Source organism: Lagenorhynchus albirostris, chromosome 7, assembly GCF_949774975.1.
Source record: "Lagenorhynchus albirostris chromosome 7, mLagAlb1.1, whole genome shotgun sequence".
NCBI lineage: Eukaryota > Metazoa > Chordata > Mammalia > Artiodactyla > Delphinidae > Lagenorhynchus > Lagenorhynchus albirostris.
This window is the reverse complement of record NC_083101.1, coordinates 105873660-105893650: the sequence shown is the minus strand read 5'-3', so window position 1 is coordinate 105893650 and position 19991 is coordinate 105873660. Positions and strand designations below refer to the sequence as shown.

Below are 19991 nucleotides of genomic sequence, written 5' to 3'. Positions count from 1 at the left end.
TCTTTGTTTATCTTATGGCTCTATACTCGATGTCATATTTTAAAAAGGCAAAAGAGTCTCACATCTGAAGAGGTCCATGTTCTTTAAAGTACATGGATATTAATTATTCCCCCTTTATTTGAAGAGGGAAAGAAGACTTTTTAAACAGGACCCTCTTCTCCTGTCATACCCATCATTACACTTGATTGAACCGACTTGTCTGTGGTCTTTCTTCATCACTTTACTACAGGCTCCATGAGGGCAGAGGGTGTTTCTGTTTCATCCATTACTGTATCCTCATCACTTAGCTCTCATAGACACATTAAATGAATGATGAATTGAGTGCTTGAATGAATGAATGAAAGAATGAATGAAGGGCAGAGGACTAGCCTCAGTACACAGCCCCAGGTGGTATATGGAAGAGCTACTGCAATAGTAGCAGCTTACTCTCTGCCTAATGACCCCATCACAGAGTGAACAAATGCCAAATAATGCAATGAACAAGGGATTTGGAGGCAGAAGACCTGACAGAGCCCTAGTGTTGTCATTAACTAGGCCAGGCACTGCACCTCACCTCTCTGAGCCTCAATTTGCTCGCCTGAAACGGGTGTGCTGTGTGTACTGTGTGTGTGTGTCTCACACCGTTGCAGTAACTTAGGCTGTAGATGTAGAGAAAACAAAGTTTCTAACTGAACAAAAGATAGTCATTATTTTCACATATTCTTTATTAAAATTTTCCCCAAACTTCTAAACAGTGGAGAAGTGACACAGAGATGGCGACTGGTGTCAAATGCTGATTCCAGGGAAGAATTCAGTAAGTGGGAGAAGGAAGAAATGTCAAAGCTCAGCCAACAAGAGGACATGTAGCTGGCTTCCCTCTGTGCTGTTGGGAGGCTCATTCACTGCACTAAATAGCTCGCAAGTGTAATAAGGCAAACATGCATCAAGCAAAGCACATGGCCACTGCCCTTAATAAAGGTGAGTCTGGTGGTGATCACTTTAAAATGTATAGAAATATTGAATCACTGTGTCGTACACCAGAAACTAACATAGTGTTGTAGGTCGATTATACTTCCAAAACAATCAATCATAGAAAAAGAGATCAGATTTGTGGGTATGGGGGGATGATGGGGAGAGGGGGACAGGACGAAGGCGGTCAAAAGGCACAAACTTCCAGTTATAAGTAAGTACTGGGGATGTGATGTACAACATGCTAAATATAATTAACACCACTGTATGTCACACATTAAAGGTGCTGAGAGAGTAAATCCTAAGACTTCTTATCGCAAGGGAAAAATATTTTTTCTACCTCTTTGATGTTGTATCTGTAAGAGATTGCGGACGTTCACTAAACCTACTGCAGTAATCATCTCATGGTGTATGTAAGTCACATCATTATGCTGTACACCTTAAACTGATACAGAGTCAATTATATCTCAATAAACCTGGAAGGAAAAAAAAAAAGCAAGGCTGAAAAGTCCAGGCCGGGATGCTTGCCTTAAGGTCTGGATTTGCAAGTCCAGTATTGCTGTTAACTTCTACCTAGAACTTTACCCTCAGTTATGGACGAACCACCATCCGACAGACAGCGGTGCCACATGGCCTGAACAACCAAGCTTGCCCTGGGAGCACACTTTCACACGCAGATTTTAAAACAGACACATAATCTCCAAACAGCTCCATGTAAATCGCAAGGAGCAGGGAAAGGAGAGGGCGTGTCACACACACAACACTCACCATCGCCCCAGTCCTCCCAGTTTCTGGACCTTCTGTGTGTTCTTTTGTTTTGCGAAGCGATTTGGGAGATTAGGTGGGTTTTGTTTAGGCGGGGTGGCTATGGAAAGTTGGGGAATAAGTGCTACTTGATTGCACCACAAAAGATACACAAGGAGCCTCAGCCACAACTCAATCCCCCTTGCCCCAACAGTTTGAATTTCTCAATTAAGTTATTTTGTTAGCAAGAGGACTGGTGAGGGAAAGGAGAAAGTGCTTATTGCACCGAGATTATTCACTGTATAGAAATCAGTGTAAGCAGATCAACAGAACATTCTTTCTAAGGGTCTGAGAGCTCCTCTTTGGTGCTGCTGCTGATGCAACAGGAATGTGCCCATCTTATTGGCGGGCTTAGGAGGCTCTGCACACAGCAAAATAAAACTTCCCAACAGTCACTAATTCAAGAACTAGGAGCTGAGGAACTGGGAATCTGCCCAAAGATTTCCATTGACCAAAAAACTACGCCACAAATAAAAACTTTATCCTCTAAATATTAATTAAAGAGATAAAATTCTGGAACATTCAAAGAGACATTAGTCCCACTAGCCCTCTCTGCCACGTCCAAAAGCAAGGGGTGTAAATATTATCATTAAAATCGTCTTTGAAAATGAAAACTGAAAGCATTCCAATTTTTCAAACATATACCAATAGTTTACTTCTAAAGTCACCATAGGGACTTCCTTGGTGGCGCAGTGGTTAAGAATCCGCCTGCCAATGCAGGGGACATGGGTTCGAGCCCTGGTCCGGGAAGATCCCACGTGCTGCGGAACAACTAAGCCCGTGCGCCACAACTACTGAAGCCCGTGCACCTAGAGCCCATGCTCCGCAACAAGAGAAGCCACCGCGATGAGAAGCTTGCGCACCGCAAGAAACAGTAGCCCTGCTCGCAGCAACGAGAGAAAGCCCACACGCAGCAACAAAGACCCAATGCAGCCAAAAATTAATTAATTCTTTATTTACTTTTTTTTTAAAGTCACCATAAGGAAAATTAAAAATCAAGCCAAACATTGAGAAGATATTTTTAACCCATATAATAAAGGATTGGTATATACTTTGGTATATAAAATGTACCCCCCAGAAGGTATATGAAATAGACTACAAATTAATAAGAATAAAACAGCTCAAAAGAAAAATGTACAAAGGGTATGAAGAGAGAATGTACAGAAAAGGAAATCTAGACTGTCAGCATAAAAAGATGCTCGATCTCATAAGTAATCAGCAACACAAACAAAAGTAACAGCAAAATACTTCTTGTACATTAGACTGATAAAATTTTCAAAGTCTGATACCGCCAAGTATTGGTGAAGCTGTAGAAGATATAGAGATGTGAGAACTTTGATGCCCTAGTGCAGAGATGTTACCTGGTATGAATGCTTTGAAGAGTAACTTGGCAATACTGAGTAAAGTTGACATATTTGGCAACTCAGCTCCATTTCTAGGTAATTCCCCCAGAGATCACAAATATGTGTAAAAGGCATGTGCCAGCTGGCGGTTATAGCACAGTCAGCACAAGGCAAAAAATTAAATGTCCATCAACAGAAGAATGGATAAACTAAGATGAAATACTCTGCAGCATCAGACCTACAGTAGCAACATGGATAAATCTCAAAAATATCCAATTTCATTTGCAAAAGGATAGCAACAGTATAAAATCATTTATATACATTTTAAATTATGTAAGTTACATTGTTTATGGCTATATATATATATTTCTCATATATTATTTAGTATATATGTATTCAATGATACTACAAAAATGTGCATGGACATGTTCTACACCCATTTCAGGGATGAGAGAATAAGGTTTTACTTATATCCCTAATGTTTCATTCTCTTTAAAAAAAAGAAAAACCTGAAGCAAATAAATATGGCATTTGCTAGTTCTGGATAATGAGTGCATGGGTATTCTTTTTGTTAAATACTTAACTATGTGTTTGAAAGGTTTTCATAATTAAAACTTTTTAAAGCATTTAAAAAATATATGTGTAACCCATGGCCTACTGGCACACACAGCTAGAAATCATACAGAATCAGGTACATTATCTTTACCCATCAGTCACATGCTTGAAGTAGCTTGACTATATAACTATCTTTCATATTTGTGTACTATCTATCAGTTAAATTGCTTTCAGGCATATTGCCTCATTTAATATTCTTAACAACCTTTTGATTTAGGTATTATGACATCCATCTTTCTGAGAAGAAAAGTCAACCTTTATAGTTCTGGAGATTTTCCCAAGATCACCTACTTAGTAAGTGATCTAGTCCTGGGCTTCAGTACTGTCATTACTCTACCTCAGGTGACCATTAAGAACCCTGAAAATCTATTTTTCTAAAGACATATGCATCATCCTCAAGATCTGCGTTATCTACCCAAAACCACAGGTGTTAAGTTAGTAAATGAAATGAAATACTTTACCACTGAAAATTTTAAAGCCACCAGTCAGATCCATTTATTCTATTTCTAATATACTGACCTCTTCTAAAAATAAGTTACGAAAGTCTGATAAAAGCTAGCATGTTATTAATAGGAAAAATGGAAACCTTGCACAGGCAGGCTTTTCTCTCCTTTTAAAGATAAATTTTCAAAGTTAATAAACTGGAAACTATAATCTTGTTTCTTCACATAAAATCTTTTATTCAGTGTGTTCATGGAAACACATACCAAACTTAGGAAAGCTAGTGATTAGAGAGGACCTAGTCCCTAATTTGAGAATTTAAATATCATTAAATAAATTATCAAACATAAGTAGCACCAACAATATAAGCTAAATTTAAGGAATACACAGCTCAGGGACTGTTCAGGTTATTTTACCAAGTACAAAACAATATAAATAACAGCATCACCTAGGGGAACCTGAACTTCAACCCCACTAGCAGTAACAGGCACCCCTCCCACCAGGCTGTAAATAAAAGCCAATGAGGAACCTGGACTTCCACCCCAACCTCGCAGTAATGAGGGAGTGCCTCCTCTTCCCTGCTGCCAGAGGGTCAGAGGAGTTCTATCAAAACAGAAGACTTAAGTAAGATCCACAGTCTTATAATGTAACACCCCAAACATCCAGGATATAATCACAATCACTCGTCATACCAAGAACAAGGAAAATCTCAACCCAAACGGGAAAAAGACAATTACCGATGCCAGCACCAAAATGACACAGATGCTGGAATTACCCGACAAGGATTTTAAAGCAGCTATCATAAAACTGTTTCAACAAGCACATTAAACAAATGAAAAAATAGAAAGTCTCAGTGAAGAAATGGCAGATAAAATACACATTAAAACTCACTAGATAGGCTCAATCACAGAATGAGACCGACAGAGGAAAGAATCAGTGAACCTGAAGATAGGAACAAGAGAAATTACCCAATATGAACAATAAAGAAAGAACAGACTTAAAAAAAAAAATGATCAGTGTCAAGCACCTGTAGGACCATAACAAAAAAAATCTATCATTCATATCATCCAAGTCCAGGAAGGAAAGGAGAAGGAAGGCAGACCTAAAAATGGACTCAAAGAAATCATGGCTGAAAACCTTAAAAATTTGGCAAAAGACATAAACCTACATATTCAAGAACCTGAGTGAACTGTGGGATAAATCCAAAGAAATCCATGCCAAGACACATCATAATCAAACTCTTTGAAAATCAGAGACAAAGTGAAAGATTGTGAAAGTAGGGAGAGGGAAACATTTTACCTAGAAGGGAAAACAATTGGAATCACAGCGGTTTCTCATCAGAAACCACAGAAGCAGAAGGAAGTGGAACAACATTTTTCAAGTGCTGGGAAAAAAAATTTAAAAAGCTATTAGCCCAGAATTCTATATCCAGCAAAAATATCCTTCAGGAGAAAATGGACATAAGACATTCTCAGATGAAGGAAAACCAAGAGACTTGTTTCCAGCAGATCTGCCCTAAAAGAATGGCTAAAGAAAGATCTCTAAACAGAAATGGTAAGAATGCAACAACAAGGTCCTACTGTATAGCACAGGGAACGATATTCAATACCTTGTAATAACCTATAATGGAAAATAACCTGAAAAAGAATAGATATATATAGGCATAACTGAATCACTTTGCTGTACACCAAAAACTAACACAACATTGTAAATCAACTATACTTCGATAAAAAAAAAAGAAATGGTAAGAATGCATTAATGGTAATGTTAATACTTTGTGTTAAAAATGAAATATGACTTTTTATTCCATGATAATGTACAAATACTATTTTATGTGAGTGATTAGAGTATTGCCCTGATTAACGCACCATGCAAAACTCCATACTATAAAATAATTTACAGATGATGAATGTGGCGTTTGGGTTATTTCCACAAAAAGCTAGACGTCATGAGCTCTTAAGTCAAGTCTAATATTTTACCGTTATCTATGCTGGAAAGTCTAATTCAACTTACAGCATTTCAGTTTACAATAAGCTTTTCAAAAGCATAACCTGCTGTGAGTACTAATACTGCCTATTGACCCAGCAATTCCACTTCTGGGTATATACCCAAAAGAATTGAAAGCAGAGACTCATACAGATATTTGTACACCCAAACTCAAAGCAGCACTATTCATAATAGCCAAAGGTGGAAACAACCCAAGTGTCCATCAACAAACGAACAGGTGAACAGAATGTGGTATATATATACAATGGAATATTATTCAGCCTTAAAAAGGAAGGACATTCTGACATGTGCCACAGCATGAATGAATCTTGAGGACATTATGCTAACTGAAATATCCAGTCACAAATACAGTATGATACCACTTACATGCAATACCTAAAGAAGTCAAATTCATAGAGACAGAAAGTAAAATGGAGGTTGCCAGGGACCTAGGAGGAGGGAGAACAGGAAGTTGTTGTTTAATAGGTACAGAGTATCAGTTTTGTAAGAGGAAAATATTTCTGTGGATGGATTATGGTGGTGACAGCACAAAAAAACACAAATGAATATACTTAATGCCACCAAACTGAACACTTAAAGATAGTTGATGGTAAATTTTACGTTATGTATTTTTACCACAATTTTAAAAAATAAAAATATCTAGCATTTATTGAGTACTTACTATGTACCAGACATTACACTAAGAGCTTTGCATATATTTCCTTATCTCTCCTCCCAACAACCTTTGAGGAAGGTAGCATGATCCCTGTTTTATACATGAAGAAACTGAATTTATATACCTTGACCAAAGTTCAGCAAGTATAAAATGGAGTCAAAATTCAACCTGAGGCTGGTGAGACTCTGAACCCCATTCCCTCTAACGCATGGTTAAGGACTATTTCAAAGGCACCAGGATAAAGCAGTCCTGAGTCTGAGAACAATGTGATCTTCTCAAGTAGGGGAAAATCACTTACAGTGTCTTATGAAAAAAGAGATATAAATGGTTTTGACATATGGGATGAAAAGGATGGCATCACTACAGAGGGGCTAATTCCTCAAAACCCAAAATATAATACCAAAATATTTTCCATAAAACCTCAAGATCCAAACATTAGGGGTATTCTGATTATACAGGACCAAGAGATTCGTAACTGTAAAATAGAAGAGAGAATTTAAATTCTTATAACGTTGTGGAATACAGAACGCAAACAGGTAAACTTTTTCCTTTTCTACCCTTGCTTTTAAAGAAATAAAATAACCTTAACACAACCAATGACCAAACTAAGAGGATCTGCAGTTGGTATTATTATTATTAATCACAACCTGTTGGGTTTCAGAATAAACTACTAACTTCAGTATTCTCTGAACCTTTTCTTTCACTTTACCAGAACTTCTATATACTCATCTCTCCCTATTTCATCATGTTCTCTGGAGCTCTTCCAGTCGCATCTCCTACCCCAGCTGGACCCCAACATCAAATGCTGGAATGCTGCCCTCCCCACCCCAGACCCTCAGACCTTCTACCATTCCTGCTATTCCAACTCCAAAGTTGGACTCAACCCATGCCCCTTCTCTCCAGGGCTACTGCTCACACCTGCAGTGACTCAGTACCTTCCTCTAGCCGACCAAGGCACAGGGCACACTCCTGCAGTACACAATTGTTCACAATGGTCCTGACCTGCCCCTCCCTCTCCTGGGCTTCAAAACACCCCGGAGAAAGACCTGGAAAGATGCTGTTCAACATGCTGGCCTCAGCAACCCTTGATCATGTCTCACACACCCTCGAAGCTGGCTGTCTCTGATATCCCAGTCTAACCCCAAGACCTCACATCCACCCTCACTCGCCTAGTAAAGTTAGTGACAGGACTGAAGCCAGCCACTAAGCAGTCCCCTCAGCCTTCTTCCCACACTCACGTTGGTCTGTTCCATGCTGAGGCCACTCCACCAAGGCCTAAGTTACGGTTCTGGGAGCTTCGGGGAAACTAGGAGCGGGAGAATGAGAGACGATGGAGGGCCAGCTGGAGGGAAGGGCTGGTCGGAAGGACTGGTCGGGGCCATTGTGACCAGTCAAGTCCTTGTTCTGTATTGTCTGCAGTGGCAAACTCGGGGATTCTAACTTGGTCACAAAGAATGCAGCCCTACACTTCACCCCCCCTAAACCTATAACCAGCAACACAGACTCAAGATAAAAGCATGAAGGGGAAAAATTCTCTTAATCAAATAAGACTCAAGAAGATAATTAACTGGTTCACAACCTGGCTTATTCCTTCCATGAATCCTTCTGGGGTGGCCATTACGTACCGGCTCCTGTGCCGGGCATTGTTGCCAGGATTAAACGAGATAACGGGTGAGAGCCTTTGGTAAACTGTGAAGAGCTATACAGTTGTCAGTTATTCTGATCTTCCGCCTCCCCACAACTAGACCATGAATCCCTTACGGGCAGAGATTCTATCTTTGTATCCCCTACATCCCACATGGTGCCCGGCTCAGAGCACCTTTGCGAACACTCGCGGAATGACTTCAGCAGCGCATACCTGCAGCTGAAACATTTCTCATCTCCATCCCATCGGCCACCAGCCCTGACACAGGTCGTGGTCACCACAAACGTCTCCAAGCTCAGCTCCCTGGCTCGTGGGACTTTTATCTCCTCTTCAGAATATGAACCTATACCTTCACTTTATACTGGAGACCAACTGCGTGGCATAAAGTTAGGCCACTAAGTTAAATATTCCCCTATGTCTAGAGTCAAGAGATGTTTTATGCCTATGAGTCTTTATGTTAGTGAACAAAGCTTAGGAAAAGACTGAAACAAAACGAAACACTAGAGAACACAGAACGTGAACTGATTGGTCCATTTAAAGTACACCGCCCTCTAGCAAACTTACTTTCTAAGGACCATGCTGGCTTACGGTTGTGGGGTTGGCCTCCTCTTCTATCTCTTTCTCACAAAAGAAAACAAAGGAAAGGGAAAAAATCCCTCATAAAGAAGCGACTCATTTACGTTGTCGCTACATCTTCAAAGTTTCAATGACACCTGCCTGGACATATATAAAATTCTAGCATGTGACAGGTGGTTCAATCTTCCCTATTTAATTTCTTCCTCTCAACATTTGAATTGCCATCAGACTTGAACAACTGAAGGTTTCTGGTCAATAAGGTGCAAAAACCTAAATAATGGTAAAGCAAAATTCTCACAGCTGTACGGACTACCTACCACTAATCTCCTGATTGCTTTAAAACAAACACTACAATACGTATATTGTACGACAAAAGTTAACATACTTTAACCTATTGAAATAAATCTCATTACAGTAGTGCTCTTTTCTCTCTAGGCTTTTGTGGTTCTATTTGAAATCTATTCCCTCTTCCAACCATGTATGTGGTTTCCTTCCCTGTTACCCAAAATCAATAAAATATTAGCATACTTGAGTGGGTACTCAATAAACATTTGTTCAATAAATGAATAAATGAGTGAATAATTATAAAATGTTGGACTGAAGCCCCCTGAGAGGTCTGCATTAGTTTACAGCATTATGCACTTGTATGTTCAGGTATATCTAAATGGGACTTAATAATAGAAATCAAGAAGCAATTAAATATTAATCTATTTCTGTCTTAATAATTCTACTTCAAAATATGATATAATACAAACTACAACGAATAAACGCCGAGATAGAGTTCATTTACAATCATATCACTAGTATTTACACACTTTAAAATAAGATTTGAAATATTAATACTAATCTGGAAATAATTTATAACCTAAATGTCAACGTGTTTGTAAAATGAAAGGTCTAAAAGTAAAGAAGAGTACATTACATTAAACTTTAAATGCACGTGTTGACAATGTAATCAACACCACTTCTCAAACACACCTTTGAAAAAAGGTTATACAAAGAGTCTCTATTATATCCAATTAACAAGGAGCATCTTAATACAGGACTTTTTTCACTTTAAGATATGTAACAAGTAGGCCAGAGAGATTAGTAAGAAACTTTACTGGGTATAACAGCTAATATTTATTATCAAATCTTAAGTCTAATAAACACTATAACATGTAACTCTACCAGTATCGAAAAATTTATTATTTTAAAAGTATACTCTGATATCTTTGTTTTTCAATTCACTAATTTTTAATTATACTGTTAGAAAATAGCTGGAAGTAAAATAGTCTGGATATAAGTTTGTTCTTACTGAGTTCGCTGCAAAGAAGTTATGAAATAACTTCTAACAAATAATTCTTTTACCTTAAAGGGAAAATAGTCTTAAATAAACAAAAGAAGTTATACATTTAGCAAACCTAAATGACAAGAGGTTATGTCAAACGTTTAAGAAGTAAATGAAAGTAAATATAAATCGGTAATAAGACGGTCTGTATTAAAATGTAGCTCTAATCTAAACTTATTTACTGAACTTTCCTTTTGTTTCCTATATCGTTGGTTTTTAGTGTAGGCGTGAATGATCCTGTGATCAGTTCAAAAGGGAAGACCGTAGCCACGCAAACATCCCTTCCAGTGCCTATCAGCATGTCTTTTATGTCTTGGCGTCCATTTTAGAGCATCAGCGAGGTGGTGTATAAAGAAGCTTAGAAAACAAAGGTTGTCATTTTGGCAACCCACATGAACATCGAGTGATTTCAATAAAATGAAGATCAAAATGTTGATCAGTAAAAAAGTTGAAGGAACTACTTAAGCTGGACTGTGCAAACACCTGTAATGAATCTCACATATTTTTACATCATATTTATATACTAAATGCCACCCTCAGAACTGATGTTGCCATGAAAATAGCATAAAAACCATTTAAAACAATTCATTGTCTAAGGCGCACGGTAATATCAAGCTATAAACAACAAAATAAATTCTTTTCTCAAAGGATTCACAGATCCATGATTACATACTCAAAACAAAAGCATGGATCCTGAAGCAGTCTTTTATACTGCCCAGAATGATTAGTGCTTATGTGAATATATATGAATTTCCTGTATTCTTTTAGTATAGAAAATGTAGAAGAAAATATATTATTACAGAAAGTCAGAACCTAATCCTACCACTCCAACTCTCTTCTTTAGAAACAGAATACTCACTGACAATGAGGGTGGTCGACAAAAATACGTGCCTTACAGTGAACCTCTCCTACAATAATGCTGATTTTTAAGAGCAGAACTATCACAATCCAACCATAACCAGGCCTAATAGGAAGTATTTATTGTTGAGAAATTAGATATAAGGCATATACCTAAGTAAAACACCAGGTAGTATTGGAAAGAAAATTGATGAACTTTCTAGATTTTCCTTCTACTTAAAACATTTTGAGAGAGGCAGGCTATAGTCATCGTTTAATTATACAATCTAATCGGCTAAAAACAATAGAATTTTTCTCCAAGTATTTCAAACACAGCTCACTACTTCTTATCCAAAAGATTAAAATTGCTATTCTCTGCCATTCCCAGCCATTTCTGCCAGCATCATAAAAATTACCTTTTATCATTTCCTTCTCACAATGAGAACTCCCTAATCGCACACATCTTTTAGACACATACACCTCCCCACCCACCTCCAAAAACTGGTTCAGAGCAAAGACACACACAAAAATAATGACCAAGCTCACATTTCTTGTTTGCCCTTCAAGCGAAGTCTGGTGTCTTCAGCTTGCCTTTCTGGTCTTCGGTGTTGTCACTCATTGCTGGGGGATGTAGTTAGGACAGCATGAAGCAGCAGAAATAAAAGCTGTTGCTTTAAGAAAACGTTTTCTTAAACACATGGATAAAACAACTTTGACTCTGACTTCCTGGCTGTGTTGATAAAATCTTAGAAAGGGTCCTTAAAAAGTGAATGTCTACAAATGGGAAAAAATGAAATAAAATAAAATCTAAAAACTTACGTTCTGAACACATTCCGAAGGAGGTCTGATTTGATTTGAAAGCAGGTTTGTACTGATGAACAAAGTTTATTTTGTAGAAAATTAAGTCTCTCTAATTAGAAATTTGCCTTTGCCATCTTCTATATTGTCAGTCCTGTCTCTCATAGTATAATCATACATGCCAAAAAATCAAATACAGTATTTCCCAAATGCATGGACACTGTGGAAGCTTCATTTTGAAAAAGGCTTTTATTTCCCTTAATACTGGTGACTAAACGTCATTGTATGTGCCAACACTTTCAAATAGCCCAAGAGACTTAAAAAGCCTTCTAAGTTTGAACACCCAAAAGTTCTGAGTTTTCTGTACCCCAGGACGGTTTTCTTTCCTGAAGCTCAAGCCGAGAAAGCAGACAAAAGAAGCTGATTTGACTGTGCTGTGCCAAGTCTTGCCTTTTTTCTTTCCTCAGCTCTCCCTCTGCCTCTCTCCCCCTTCCCTCTCTCTCTTTCTCCCTCTCACTCTTTTGCTCCCAGTATGGCAACCTTCCGAGCAGTCTTGGCGGAGGTCCAGCCTGTGCCAGCCTGTCGGAATTCTTGTCTCCAAAAGATGTCCTTTGCGGATCGATTAATACATCTGAAAACAGGAAACTGTGGTACGGTACCCAAATCCTGGCACCAACAGCATCGACTTCTGCCAAATCACCTTACGGATTTCATGGTAGCCTACCTTTCATCATCATTACTAACATGCTTCCGGAGCAATAATGGAGTACTAGAAGCCATTCGCTGTTCAGCGATAAGGAATCTGTTCCCTAGAAATGTCCATATGCGACATATGCACAACCTGCAGTAAATCAAAATTCTCCTGTGAGAAGAGATGTATGTAACTTTAATAAGCACCACATACTGTATTTCTTTTTATAAGGCTTGCTTTCCCTTGCCCTGCGGCAAAGAATCATGGGAGAACAGAAAAGGAGGCATGCAGACTGAAATTAAAACTGTATGCCCAAATAAGTCATGCTTTATCCTAAGGGAAAAGAGCAGAGTTCTGACTGATCAGCAATTCCTATGCTCAAGGAAACTCTAATATAAACTGTACTTAGCCAAAATTTTACTGGAGATGAAGGGGGGAAAGAATTCTTTTCAAAACACAATTAAAAGGGAAAAAAGAGTGGACTGAGTAAAATTAAGCATCTTTTCATATTTTGAACTTCAAGTTTCAACACAGCCACTTGTTTACTAAATCCATACTTGTACAATTAGTAAGTATAAATAAATACTGTTTATTTTTATTTGTAGCATGCACACCTTTTGAAGCAAAACAGCCGGTCTGTGCTTCACACATGTACCTGTCCTTTGTGGATCAAATAATATATTTGAAAACAGGAAACTTGGGTATGGTATCCAAATCCGGGCACCAACAGCATTGACATCAACCAAATCATTTTCTGATATTTCATTTAAGAAATCATTTTTACCTCCGATGCTTGAAAACACAGAATAGCCAAACTCTATACATGGTTTCATAGAAAGAACCCAGAATAGTAGGTTCTAGTCCTTGGCTCAGTCCTTCTAACTTATGTAACCTCAAGGTCTTAAATTGCTTGATCTATATAATCCTTAGTTTGCTCTTCTATCAAATATAAAAATCAGTAATTTCCTCCTCTGTGCTCCCAAAACACTCTGTTTATACTCAGTACACCTTCATGCTAACTGTGTAACAATTTGTTGAGTATGTGTCCTCTACCAACCAAATGTGCCACCCTCACAGGCAGGATCATTTGTCACTTACCTAAGAAAACTGAAAGTCTTGCATGGAGCCTTTCATATTCAGGGGCTCAACAAATCTGTTAGGTGAATGAATTATGGGGATCAATCACATAAATATCACTCTGAAGTTCTATAAAACTATGAAATACAATAATGAAAAACAAAACCACATGCTACTAAATCATAAAGCTGACAGATGAGAGAAATGCTACCGAGATATCATAAGGGTCAGATTAAAGTACTAACAATAAAGTGTCCCATACTATCCTTTCAGATAGGGACTGATGGGCAGGGTAACAGTGGATTTGCAATTGCTAATCAAACTGTTGAAAGCTAAAGACAAAGAGAGAATCTTGAAAGCAGCTAGAAGTGACTCCTCAAGTACAAGGAAGCCTCCATAAGACTAACAGCTGACTGCTCACTGAAAACCATGGAGGCCAGAAGGCAGTGGGATGACACATTGAAAGTGCTGAAAGGAAAACACCATCCACCAAGAATTCTGTCAGCAAAACTCTCCTTCAAAAATCAAGCAGACGTTAAGACATTCCCGGATAAACAAAAACAGAGTTTATCACCAGAAGATCTGCCCTACAAGAAATACTAAAGGAACTATTCCTTCAGGCTGCAAAGAAACGAGATTCGACAGCAACTCAAATCCACATGAAGAAATAAAGAGTGCAAGTAAAGGTAACTACAGAAGCAAATGTTAGAGACAGCAGAAATATATTTTTTGTTTGTAACTTTTTTTTTCTTTTATCTGATTTGAAAGACAACAGCATAAAGCAATAATTATAAGTCTATGTTGATGGGCACATAATGTATGAAGATGTAATTTGTAACAACAGAATAAAGGAGGGATGGAACAGAGCTACAAAGGAGCAAAGTTTTTAGATACTATTGAAATTAAGTTGGTATTAATCTGAATTAGACTGTTATAAATTAAGATGTTAACTGTAATGCCCAGAGCAATCACTAAGAAAACAACAAGGGAATTAAATTGTTACCATGTTAAAATATTTATTTAACACAAAAGAAAGCAGTAATGGAACAACAAAGAAACAAAGAAGACAAAGACATATAGAAAATTGCAAAATGGCAGAAGTAAACCCAACCTTATCAGTATTTAATTAAATTTAAATAAACTAAAGTCTCCAATTAAAAGACAGAGACTGGCAGAATGAATAAAAATAAATGGTCCAACTATATGCTCTCTGTAAGAGACACACTTTAGATTTAAAGAAACAAATAGGTTGAAAGTAAAAGGATGGAAAAATATACACCAAACAAATAGCAATCAAAAGAAAGCTGGAGTGGTTATACTAAGATCAGAGAGAATAAATGTTAAGACAAAAATTATTACTAGAGAAAGATAAGAACAATTATAATGATAAAAAGGGTCAGTTAAGAAGATACAACCATTATAAACATATATACACTTAAGAGCCCCAAAATGCATAAAGCAAAAAATGAAATAATTAAAGAAATAGACAATTCAACAAATAGACAATTCTCCAAAAAGAGTCAGAGACTTAAGTACACAACTGAATAATGGATAAAGTAACTAGATAGATATTCAGCAAGGAAATAAAAGACTTGAACAACACTGTAAAGTAACTAGAACTAACAGACATCTATACAATACTGTCCTCAACAGCAACAGAATGTACATTCTTCTTAAGTGCACACAGAACACTCTTCAGGACAGACAATATGTTAGGCCATAAAACAAGCCTCAATAAATTTAAAGGAACTGAAATTATACAAAGTAATTCTCCAACCACAATGGAATAAAAGTAGAAACCAATAACAGGAAAAGAAGATTGGGAAAATCACAAATATACGGAAATTAAATAATGCTCCTAAATAACCAATGAAGAACAATAAAGATTAGAGTGGAAATAAATGAAATAGAGAATAGAAAAACAATACAGAAAATCAGACAAAGATACTGCAAGAGAACTACAGACCAATATCCCTTATGAATACAGATGAAAAATTCTGAACAAAATACTAACAAACTGAACGTAGCAACACATAAAAACAGATTATACCAGGAATACAAGGTTGGTTCAACAGAGAAAAATCAATCAAGGTAATATACTATATTAATAAAGGACAGAAACCACTTGTATCGCATCTGACAAAACCCAACACCTTTCATGATTAGAAATTTGGATCCACATAAAGAAAGGAAGAGCACTGAAGAAGGAATAAGTGAAGGTAAAATAAAAACTTTTATTGTTCTTATTTTTAACTGATCTAACAGATAACAGTCCAAAATAACAGCAATAATGTACTCAATTATATATGCTTATGTATGTACATATATGTATATATGCTGATGTATGCTAATGTACAATATAAGTGAAATGAATGACAGCAATGATTCAAGAGACAGGAAGGAGGATTTAGGATTATTTTGTTATTATAGGTACTTGCACTACCCATGAAGAAGTATGATGTTATTTGAAAGTGGATTTGAACTAGTTGTATAATGGATATACTGATAAAGGCAAGAAAACTGAACCATACAAAATGCTCAATTAAAACCACAAAAGGCAGGAAAAAAATAGAAGACAAAAACAGGAACACAAAACAAGGCAACAAATAGAAAATAGTAACACATATGGTAGATATTTATCCCACTATATCAATAATCACTTTGCACATCAATAATCTACAAGCACCGGGCTTCCCTGGTGGCGCAGTGGTTGGGGGTCTGCCTGCCGATGCAGGGGACGTGGGTTCGTGCCCTGGTCCAGGAGGATCCCACATGCCACGGAGCAGCTGCACCCGTGAGCCATGGCCGCTGGGCCTGCGAGTCCGGAGCCTGTGCTCCACAGCGGGAGAGGCCACAGTGGTGAGAGGCCCACGTACCGCAAAAAATAAATAAATAATAATAATAATCTACATGCACCAATAAAAGACAGAGATTGTCACAGTGGATCAAAACATATTTCTACACAAAAACTTGAACACAAATGTTCATAGCAGCATTATTCATAATAGCCAAAAAGTGAAAACAATCCAAGTGTCCATCAACTGTTGAATAGGTAAACAAAATGTGTTCTATCCATACAATGGAATATTATTCAGCAATAAAAAGGGATGAAGCACTATTACACGCTATAACATGGATGATCTTTGAAAAATTTATGCTAAGTGAAAGAAGCCAGACACAAAAGTCCACACATTGTATGCTTCTACTTATACGAAAGGTCCAGAATAGACAAATCCATAGACACAAGACCAGTGGTTGCCAGGGGCTGGGCAGCGAGAAGAACAGGGAGTGGCGCTCATGGTACACGGTTTCCTCTTGGAGCGATGAACATGCTGTGGAATTAGTATAGGTGCTGGTTGCACAACCTAGTAAATATACTAAAAACCACTGAATTATATACTATAGAATGGTGAATTTTATGGTATGTGAATTATATCTTGATAAGCAAAAACGGTGCAGTCCATCTTTCCAGTATTTCTGAGTGTTGTAAATGATTATACCCCATGATAAACCCTCAAAAACCCTTTCAGCCTCTTACATAAAGGAAACACTATGCATTAGCTCTTCCCATGTGGTCTGATCCCAGAGGGCTTACCAGGGTCTTCTCAGTGCTAACCCATGATCTGACTCAACCCTTTAATCCCTGCCTCTCCTCCACCTCCCTGCGGTTCCCTCTCCCAGCTATCCACTTAAATAGGACGCTACCCTCTGCACCCACACAGGATATTGATCATGTGTGTACTGTTTATCTGATTCACTGGTGGCCTCAAAATCTTCTACTGACTCAAGCTCTGAGACAGAATGTACAGTCAGAAGGGACTGATTCTCAGAAGTTTTATCTAGCCTGTAAGTTAGTGGTTACAGACAGTAGCATGGTTAAGTCTTTCTACAGACTCAGCAGAAGTGTACTGAGGGTAGCAGAAGAAACAGGGGGTCAAAATGCACAGACTTCCTCTAAACCTGTGGTTTTTCAAACTTCCTTGCAGGGATCCTTGGAGATGCTGCAGGGCTTTCACAGAGGACAAAGAAAAGATAAACAGGCAAGGTTCCAGGGCATCAACCCTGCATCGACCAGAGTAGTTCTTCTGCTTTTGTGATGTGTGTATATGGGGTCCACACAAGATTTCGTTTGACAAAAAAGTTTTTCTTAAAAAAAAATTAAAAATCCTTTACTTTAAGCCGATCTGGGAAAACACTCCCTAATGAGCTAACCTAACAATAACTTCTACGGTTGTAGCCCTCTCAGAATATTTACAATATGAGCTAATGTTGTCATCTGAAACGTAAGACAGTCATGGGGAGCTACTGCCTAACCATATCGAGATTATATCTACCTTGTCCACAAGATAGAAAATTGAGTTACTGGACCATTTACCTACTTCCCTTTGCTCCCTAGATTTATATCTTTACATCTATAATCTGAAACCCCAAAGAGCACGAATCTGGTCTTCTTTCCCAGCTATTCATTAAGTCTTGAATACAGTCATCCACTCAGGACTAACTCAAGCATTATCTGAACAATGACTATGTGCCAGGCGTGTGCTAAGGACATGGAGCCCCTGCCATCACGGGGCTGGTATGTAAACAGCTGGTATGTAAAACTTCAGGTCATCCATCAGCTATGAGAGAAGCATGTCCACAACATCCTACAGACACGGGAAAGAAAGAACATGCTGAAGAGTCATCTACCCACCAACCAAAAGTCAAATACATTTCACTCTAGTTAGAATGAAGAGAGAAGTTTAAAAAGTATACTCAATCATTTCATACACATTTGTTGTGTTCACGTTATGCGTGAAGAAGTAAGCTAATGCTCTGGGGAATCCAGAGGCTCATCACAAGTCACCGCAGCCCTCAAGAAGCTTAAAGCCTAGTATGAAGATAAGACACTCACAAAACATTACACTTGACGTGATAAACATTATTTAAACATCTCCCCAAATCCTAACTCTTCCATGTTCCTTCCTGGTGTCATAAAATAAAAGATAAATTGCCTTTCTACAAAGTTCGAATGTGAAATTGTGATGGCCATCCTTCCTAAAGCCAATCCAAATTATAACCACTCTCTCCTCTCTCCTCCCCTCTCTCTTTCTCCTCTCTCTCCCTTCTCTAACATTACACACTTAGTTGTTAGCTGCATTCATTGATTAATTCAGTATTTACTGAGCTTATGTACAAAATATGGGGTTAGAAGCCACAATGAACACAAAAATGAAATAAACGAAAGGTAATCATGCATTAATAATAATAATCATGATAATAAGCACTTTCATATTCCTTAATTCATTCACTCATCCAACCTTTGGAGGAAGACAGGTGTTATTTTACTTTACAGATGAGGAAACTGACATCAAAAGAAGTTATGTGACTTGTCCAGACCATCAGACACATATCTAGAGTACAGAAAACTGAAGCAACTATTCCAGGTTCCACTACTTAAGGAACTCAGCAAGACCCAATGAACACAGGTGGCCTCATACATCCCACTACCTACTTAACAATCCCTCTGAATGGTTAATAGGCACCTCAAAGTCCACTTGGCCAAAACAGAAATCTTGATTTCCCTCAAAAAAGTTCGTTCCTCTCTCAGCCTCCATTAAATGACAATACCAAACACTCAGTTGCTCAACCTAAAAATCCAAGAGTCATCCTTGATTCATCCTCCCTCACCCACTAGAAAGGCTAAGGGGGAAAAGATTACATCAGGTGCTGGTAAGGATGCTGGAAACTGGAACCTCATACATTGTGATGGGAACGTAAAATGGTAAACAGCCTCACAGTTTCTTTAGAAGTTCAACTTATGCTCACCACAGGAAACAGCAATTTCCACCTCTAAGTCTATGGGTGAGCAAACATACATCCACACAAAGACCTGCACATGAATATTCACTGCAGAATTATTCTTAACAGACAAAAACTGGAAACAACCCAAAAGTCCACCATGTGGGGAACGGATAAACAAAATGTGGTCTACCTTTCACTACCACACAATAAAAAGGCACAAATTACTAATACACGCAACAACACGGATGAACCTCAGAAACACTGTACTAAGGGAAATAAGCCAGACAAGACTACATATTGCATGACTCCATATCTATGAAACACATTTAAAAGACAGAACTTTTCAAACTATAGAAACAGAAAGCAGATCGTCTGTGGTGTGGGTCTGGGGTAGGAGAGGGGATTGACGGCAAACGGGCGGGACAGAACTTTGGGGGCTA

The 19991-nt window shown here is 38.0% G+C and overlaps 1 protein-coding gene across 2 annotated transcripts in view; it reads right to left on the bottom strand.

The window, feature by feature from the left end:
• MSRA (methionine sulfoxide reductase A) overlaps positions 1–19991 on the bottom strand; it is a 374255-nt gene that overhangs the window by 325664 nt on the left and 28600 nt on the right. The gene's annotated exons all lie outside the window — the stretch shown is intronic.